At 37.6% G+C, this 8694-nt stretch overlaps 1 non-coding gene across 1 annotated transcript; it reads left to right on the top strand.

Annotated features, from left to right (window-relative positions):
* Window positions 1-507: 507 nt before the first annotated feature.
* Window positions 508-614, top strand: LOC127116250 (small nucleolar RNA R71). The gene has a single exon (XR_007801214.1). It is a non-coding gene; the product is annotated as a small nucleolar RNA R71 (small nucleolar RNA).
* Window positions 615-8694: the final 8080 nt, after the last annotated feature.

Below are 8694 nucleotides of genomic sequence, written 5' to 3'. Positions count from 1 at the left end.
TGATAACTAGGTCTCGGAGGTGCATTATTTTGAATAGGGTTATTGTTTTTATAGGAGAAGTTCGGGTGATTCCTCCATCCAGGGTTATAGGTATTCGAATATGGGTTCCCTTGGGTGTAGTTCACTTGCTCAGAGTGGGTTTCGTTTAATAGACTGCATTCTGCAGATTGGTGTCCTTTGGTTCCACATATCTCACAATCCGACGAAACTGCGGCTATAGTATTCGGGTTTATGCACATACGCTCAACTTTGAGGGCTAATGCGTCCATTTTAGCTTGCATCATGTCTATAGAGCTTAACTCATGCACTCCTTCTTGGGCTTCCTTTTTCTCAACTGTCGCTCGTTCAACTCCCCATGATTGATGGTTTTGAGCCATATCTTCGATGAGGGCACTAGCTTCAGGATAAGGTTTGTTCATTAGAGCACCGCCTGCGGCAGCGTCGACGGTCATCTTTGTGTTGTAATGAAGTCCATTATAGAAGGTTTGAATGATTAACCAATTTTCTAAGCCATGATGTGGGCATGCTCGTAACAACTCTTTATATCTCTCCCAAGCTTCGAACAGCGATTCTCCTTGGTTTTGGGTAAATCTAGTTATATGGTTTCAAAGAACGGCGATCTTACTCGTGGGAAAATACCTAGCAAGAAAAACTCTCCTAAGGTTATCCCAAGTCGTAATGGAATTGGGTGGAAGGGAATCTAACCATGATAGAGCTTTATATTTGAGGGAAAAAGGAAATGATCTTAAACGTATTGCCTCAGGAGAAGCTCCATTGGTTTTAAAAGTGTCTGCTAATTGAAGAAATATTTTTAAATGTTGGTTTGGGTTCTCAGTAGCGAGACCCGCGAATTGTCTCTGTTGCGCTAGTTGTAACAGAGATGGTTTAAGTTCAAAATTATTAGCTGGGATGGTTGGGTTTACTATACTAGAACTAGGTTCTTCGTTAGATGGTTGAGCGAAGTCCTTAAGAGGTCTTTGGTTTTGATCTTCGGCCATAGCTCTCTTAATTCTATGAAAGAATAAACGTGCGCGAGCGTAACGTTCAGGTTCCGCCAGAGGGTATACTAAGCTTAAACTTCCGGTGCTGCGAGTTCTTCGCATTGACCGGCGGCAAATAGCCTAAGTCTAAACGATATAACAACAGGAAAATGAAATTTGACGAAATTGGTCCCCGACAACGGCGCCAAAAACTTGATGCGTTGTTTTTCGCAAGTGTACGAACGCGTCAGAGTAATATAAAAGATTGTCGAATCCACAGAGACCAAGTGTCAATCTATCGTTATCTATTATTATGGTGTTTATCAAAGGCAATCAAAATAGGTGTTTTTGTAGTGTGCAATGAAAAGTAAAGTGTTGAATAAAGATTAATTAATAAAGACAGGGTCGAATGTAATTCACGTAATTAATTGATAATCCAAGTACTTGCTAGTAGAGCTACTTATGGGCAGTGTTTCCTACTTTGAAAAGAACTAATTTAACAGGAACTGTCGCTTTCGCGTATTCAGAATCGAGTTGTACTCCCTAATCAAACCCTCTTATTGTCACTTATAAAAAGGCGCGCATTGCGTTAGAGTAGTAAACCTATTTTTAACAAATATAGTATCTTGACTAAGTTGAAAAGTATTATAACCTGGATTTCTTAACCAAAAGAGGTTCTTACGAACCAGACTCTAAACTTATAAATGCGTCCGAAAATAGTTTTAAAATCTCTTTTCTTCTTAATGTTAAAATCTCCTAATGAACTAAACAAAGCGCTTTCGCTGTTTTTGAAATAGTTAAAAAAAATTAAGTTTAAAAAGACGTTGGACGACTTTCGATCTTACCCAACGAAATTGAGGTGCGGGAAAACTTAATTTGAAAGTTAAAATAGCCCTTAAGTGTTTCTACAAACAATTGTACGGATCATCGGTTCAATTATGATCCTTACATTCTAACCTTATAAATTTAGCTAGACATGGTAAAGTAGAAGTGCATTAAAATAAATAAAAGTATTGCGAGTGCGGAAAGTAAATAATTTAAAGCGAGTGCGAGGAAATAAATAAAAGTAAAGCGAGTGCGAGGAAATAAATAAAGTAAAGCGAGTGCGAGAAATAAATAAAGTAAAAACGAGTGCGGAAAAATAAATAAAGTAAAAGCGAGTGCGGGAAATAAATAAAATAAAAGCGAGTGCGGGAAATAAATAAAATAAAGCGAGTGCAGGAAATAAATAAAATAAAAGCGAGTGCGGGAAATAAATAAAGTAAAGACAAGTAATAAAAACCTACTTCAATCGGAGGGCTGAGTAAATTGCAATGCGAAAAAGAAAATGGCGGCAAGATTAACTTCCTTCCAAAGTGCTCCAAACTCGATTACAGACTCTATCACATACTTGATTACACGATTGTGGTAACACTCCAATGCGAAGCGATTACCACTATAAAATACTGAATATATGCCTAAGTGAAACAAAGTTGCTTCTGAGTTTGCCTCTGCTCTAAGTTTGGATGATTGTAAAAGTGAATTCACGTTTCTATTTATAGGCAAGTAAAAAGATGGAAATGACTTGGATGGCCTTCAACTTGAAAATAGGAGGGAACCGTTTTTCCTCTTGTGGCGCCCGCCACAAGCACAATATGGGGCGCCTTAGTGGAAGTAGTGGGAAAACGTGGGAGTTGATGGAAGTTGAATTTGACAGGTCATGGCTTGGTCTGTGGCGCCCGCCATTGGGTAGGCCATAAGAGCAAAATGCTGAATTTTAGGGTTTTTGGCTCTTTTTCGCTCCTTTTCTCGATCGGGGCTCCGATTAAAGTGAAAACCTGAAAACAAAGGAAAACATACCAATAACATAACAAAATGATAATAAAACAGCTAGAATGCATGTGAAATCGGAGTCGAAAATACGTAAATTTTAGTGTGATCAGTATTTAAAATACAACTTGAATTAAAATAATAAAGAAATGTCAAACTTCAAATTCACTTCAAATCAACTTTGAAAAGTCCAAGTGAATTATCCCTAGTTCAACAAGGTCAAACGAAGTTTGACAAAAGTTTTCATCATTTTTAAAAGTCAGAAACTATTTTAAATCAATTAAAAATGCATAAAAATAACCTAATTGAATTAAAATCTCAAATAAATCTCAAATCAATTAATAAATTGATGAGAATATTTTTCATAGATCTATCATCATTCAAAGAGGTTGGAAAAATACTTTTGTATTTTTTGGATATCAAAAACTATTTAAAATGAATTAAAAATAACCAGAAAAGAGAAAATTACTAAAAAATATCAAATGATAAGATAAAAAATATTAAAAATCCTTTTTGAGAAAGTAGAAATTAAAAGGAGAAGAATGGAATTGGTCCCATAATTTTTGGACCAATAATGAGAGAGATATGAATTTTTAAAATAAAATGGAATTAAAAGAAATAAAAGAAATTAAAATCAGAAAATGAAAAATGTGAAAAAGCGTGAGCCATTGGATCTGAGCTCATTAATTGAGCTGGCAGATCAGAGAGTCCACACGCGAGCGCTCACCAAACACCAAGGTCAATGAATCACATGGAACCTCAAAAAAAGTCATAACAAGGCATGGTTGAGATTCAATCTGGAAAAGGAGATGGACGCTCCTGATTGAATCTGGAGACCAAACGGTGGCCAGCGCCACCGTCTTCTCCGGCCAGCTCCGGCGAAGTCCAAAATTTGCAGAGATTCAAAAGGCAACCAAAATGCACGATCCATGCATCATTCGAAAGCCGGGGTGATGTACATCACCCCTATACCACTCAATTCCACTCCAGATCTCTAGATTGAGATAAATTAGAGGTAGAAATTTTGTGGTGTTCAAGTGAACTCAATGATTTTTAAAAATTGAAAGTACAATAATGTTGCCTCTATGCAGAGGACTTCAGATCACACAATAACAAAGCAAATGGAACAGTATACAAGCTGGTTTGAAGCAAAATTTAGTTGAAGAAAACCTTTGAATTGCAAGGATGTGATTCAAGATCTTTGGATTCTTTTACAAACAGTAAGCACTATGGATCAAGTAGAGAAGGTTTAGGAACTTTGAGATCTGAAGATTGATAAATGAAATCAAAATTCTGATCTGAAAATTTTGAAGAGAAATGCAATAGTTCCTTTAGTGAGGGTTGATTTTTTAGTTGAGCAGTAATTGGGGCGCCTTTAGGTTGAGAAATTATGAAGCCAAGGCCTTGTATTTATAGATGAAGGGAGCTGCAAGCATGAGCAAAGTGTGTGCATGGGTGAAGAGGGCCTCCATGCATGGGCCTGTACAGGCGCATGGAGGGCCGAATTCTGATTGGAATGGCAAGCTAAACATCACCAAATATGTTTTGGACGTGCAAATGAGGTGTATTTGGATCATGCATGGCAATTGAAATGATTTTCACAAAATGCACTATTACATTGAAGTCTTCGAAAATGCCATGTCCAAAATTAAAATGCAACCTTAAGAGTAATGGTTGGAAAGCTTATTGCATAAGGAACAAATGTCATGTTGATCAAAACTCCATTTGGGCCTTGGAAATTAGTGAAAATTGAACTTGAAGTGTAGGGTGCAAAACATGCATATGTGGAATTTTCAAAATTGGCCAAAGTTCAAGCCCTTCTGTCTCAGTGATGCAAGCTTCAAATGACAAAATCTTCAACATGAAAGTTGTACATATTTTCAAGGAAATCAATTTGGACTTAAATTTTGCATTATTTGGATTTTTGATGAAGAAGGTATGGGCACTTGAATTTGGACTTTTTCACATTTCAATGCATTTGGTCCAAAGTGACCTATAATGTTTTGCATTATCACATGTATTTCTGTTGAGATTTTGCAATTTTGCTAAACATAACATTTGAAGTAGACATATTAATCTTTCCAATTAATATTATATCTCCTCAAAATCATGAAAAATGAAGGAGTTATGTCCTTGGGAAGTTGACCTAAAATTAGGGTTTCAGTCAAAATGACCTATAATGTCTTGGAATAGATGATGACCTTAAAAGCTTCAAATAAAATTTTGATGAACATGAAAGTTGTTCATATTGTCCTTAAGAACATTGTTTCTCTTGAGGTCATCTCCATTTGACAATCACATAAAAAGTTAGGTCTCAGTGCATTTCAAAATAGTCAAATGAATTGACTGATCAACTTCTCAAGTCCAAAACTCATATCTTGATGAATTGATGATTAAGGACAATCAAATAGGTTCAAATATGCATGAAATGATGAATGAAAAAACTTACCTTAATTGTATTTGACCATGGGTTGAGGTTGCTTCATGAGCAAGGCACAATTGATGAACAGATGAATTAGGGTTTCCTTGAGAAACAAGCCTCAAACCCCTTGAATTTGCTTTGATCAAAATGATGAATTGAGATATTTGGGAGGCATATTTGGTGAATGAGAGCTTTGGGAACCATAGCCATGCTTGCTTTCATCTTCTCTTGGCCATATCAATGCACATAGGATCTCCTAGAAGCTTTAGACCTTGTGACTGCTCAAGCTACAAACAAGAGATGTTAGTGACATATTTTTGTGCTTTTGGTTAGTAAATAAAATGAGAAAAGCAATAATATACAATTCAAGTATGCCTGGTGATCTCAAGGCAACTCACAAGAGGTCCCTCCCCAAAGGTAAAGAGCCAAGATGCTTATGATCCTTGAAGCAATGTAAATGCAATGTTATGATGCCATGAGGGATCTTAGGGTCAAAATTAGGGTCTTACAGATGCCCCTATTTAAGGTCATTCTTGCCGGAGAAGTGAAGGTTGAAATCTTCGTCTCGACGAGGTAGAATGGGCTTAAATAATAACAAAGAGACGAATTTTGATCCCTAAGAGACCTCATGATGCAAATGTATGTATGCAAAAGGTAATACTCTGTGAAGATATATGTCCATAAAGAGAAAAGAAATCAGGAGAAACTGACAATCCATATGAGTAATCAGGAGAAAGGGAATAAAATGCGTGAGCAGGTCATGACTTAAGACTTGCTGAGACACGAGAGGAATTCCATGAAAATAAATCAATGGAAAGACTCGAGCTGACTTAAAGGCGCATGTACTGGGGAATATGCCAATACAGCAAAACTATCCTCAAAGGATACTTCGGATGAAAATCCGGACTCAGATGGGGAACATCCACTAAGGGATTTCGCTGGGGAATATCTAAACAGGACTCATCTGAGGAAACAACAAGATGAGGTATTATCGGTTACTGGGTAATAAGCTCAAGGAGACATGTGATCGAAACACCGGTATAAGGGTGAAAGAACAACATACTCAGGGAGAATGAATATCTAAGACCGGTATGAGGGTGAGAGATATCAAACATCCAAAATCATCTGAGGAGGACCTAAAAAGGTATGTCTCGACTCAGGAAATCTGACTCCTCAGTGGATAAAAAGTCATAATAGGGAACAGAAGGGAAGGAACACCAGGGATACCGGTTACTGGGCATATAATAGGTGACCGACCAAGCGTGAATTGGGGAATATTTCCAAGGCACTCATCATCCAAAAGAGGGCTAAAAAGCGAACTCCGTTTTCAGGATGGACATTCGACTCCACAAAAAGGGAATACGAATCTTACTCGACTGGGGAAGAGCAGAAAACTTCGACCAAAGAGCGCATGAGATATATTATCTATCACCATCAGAACGTAGATAATATACTCGCATGGAAGATTATCCACAACCGGTTACTGGGTTAATAAAGGATAAATCGACCGAAAGAAAAAGGGCATCGGGATACCAAATACTAGGTATAAAATGATGACCAATCAAAGGGAGAAACAAATCATTACCGATAATCGGTAAATGAAAGATGACCCGCTGGGGATACATTGACAAAGGTAATAATCAGGGAGATATATCACTGGTTACTGGGAGACATACTCAAAAGGTGAAAGACTATCAATACCGAATATTAGATAAAAATACCTGTCAAAGAGGGGATTACATCTACCGGATACTGGGTAGAAAACCACGAAAGAGTAACCGTCGTCGGTTAGGATGAACAAAAAAATAAGGTTAACTCTGCAAAGGGATAGAAATAGGTTTTACAACTACCGGTATGAGGGTAGAAAACCACAGACTTCGCCGGGGAAAAGATTGGATGATTACTGGTTACTCAGCAATCATTCATCTAGACTACGGGGAAGCGTAGGAAAATCACAAGCAGCCAATCTAGGAACAAACTAGAGAGGCACGATGAAACAAGACGTTCTGCTTATCATCCATCCCAATATATGTGTTGGGAGGAAACATAAATAACCATCATCCACGAGGACATAACTTAGTGGGGAGTATGGAAGAAAGGATAGACACTTTCTGCTTATGGGGATGACTCTACATGGGGAAATCAATCACAAACATCTGCTTGGTGAAATATGTATCACCGAATAGTAGGGGACAACAAAACAAAGGTATTTATGGAAAATAATGCAACATGAATATTTGAATGTTGAAATTATATGCATATATGCATGGTTTATGTATGATGAATGCTGACAAAACAGACATATCTAACATAAACAGGTCCAAAGATCGATGAACAAACATCCGGTACTACATCTCGAGAGAGAAAGCCAGGCCCATTGGAGAACATCCAATCTGATGGGGAGCTAGAGATGCCAGGAAACAAAGATCTCTGTAGGGGAATGATCGTCAGTCATCCCAGTCGGGGACAAGATCAACATACAGATAAAATTCGCCGCGGAAGCATTCTACTGGGGAAATTATCAGAGGGGATACTGGAACTCTGTGGGGAACAACCACCAAACAAAAGTTTCCAGGGTCACCACCATGACGAAATCACATCTGCTGAGGAGGAAGGATCATAATTCTGCTGAAGGAAGATAAACTTCTTCATCAACCATCCTGCTTGGGAGGAAAAACCACAAAGGTTTTGAAGGAAAGGATACCATCATTCCAAGAATATGAACAACTGTCTTACCCTGTTGGGAATCATACCATCTTTGGGAGAGCAGTGAAGACATCCCAAGTATCCTTTCATCATTGTGAATGTTCACTTTGTTTAAAACACATTATGAAAAATTTATTCATTTAAAATAATGATATTTCTCAATTAAAACATGCAAAACATTTGTTGAATAGAAACAAATAAGAGTGCAAAGTAATTGGATAAAGGCTCAAATTTATTTGATGGAATGGTAGTTTGCAAATGGCGAGACTCCATAGATCTTTACAAATTTGAAATTGGTGATATATATTGGAAAAGTGATATATTGAACATAATGACCATTTCTCCACCAAATCTGAATCTGATGTATTTGAAGCTTCAGTTGATGATGACTGAGCGAGAATCTCTGACAGATGACAATTTGTAGAACAAAGTCTTGTCAGGATGCAGTTACTTGCCAAATCCCTAATTTTTGCCTAGATTGCCCCAGGGTGAGGTACTCAATCTAGCGGGATACATATTCATTTTTTATGTCTCTAACTTTTGCCTGGATCGCCCTTTCGGGTTTTCAATCCACCGAGACACTCATTTTTTGCCTAAGCTGCGCTTTCGGGTTTTCAACTTAGCGAGCTATTCTGTTTTTATTTTAGGCGAAGTATTTCTTGACTGCATCTGAATTCACAGGACGAGTGAAATCCTCCCCATCCATAGTTGTAAGTATCAAAGCACCGCCTGAAAAGGCTCTCTTGACAACATATGGACCTTCATAGTTTGGAGTCC

Source organism: Lathyrus oleraceus, chromosome 1 (assembly GCF_024323335.1).
Source record: "Lathyrus oleraceus cultivar Zhongwan6 chromosome 1, CAAS_Psat_ZW6_1.0, whole genome shotgun sequence".
NCBI classification, from domain to species: domain Eukaryota; kingdom Viridiplantae; phylum Streptophyta; class Magnoliopsida; order Fabales; family Fabaceae; genus Lathyrus; species Lathyrus oleraceus.
This window is presented reverse-complemented; position numbering and strand designations above follow the sequence as displayed.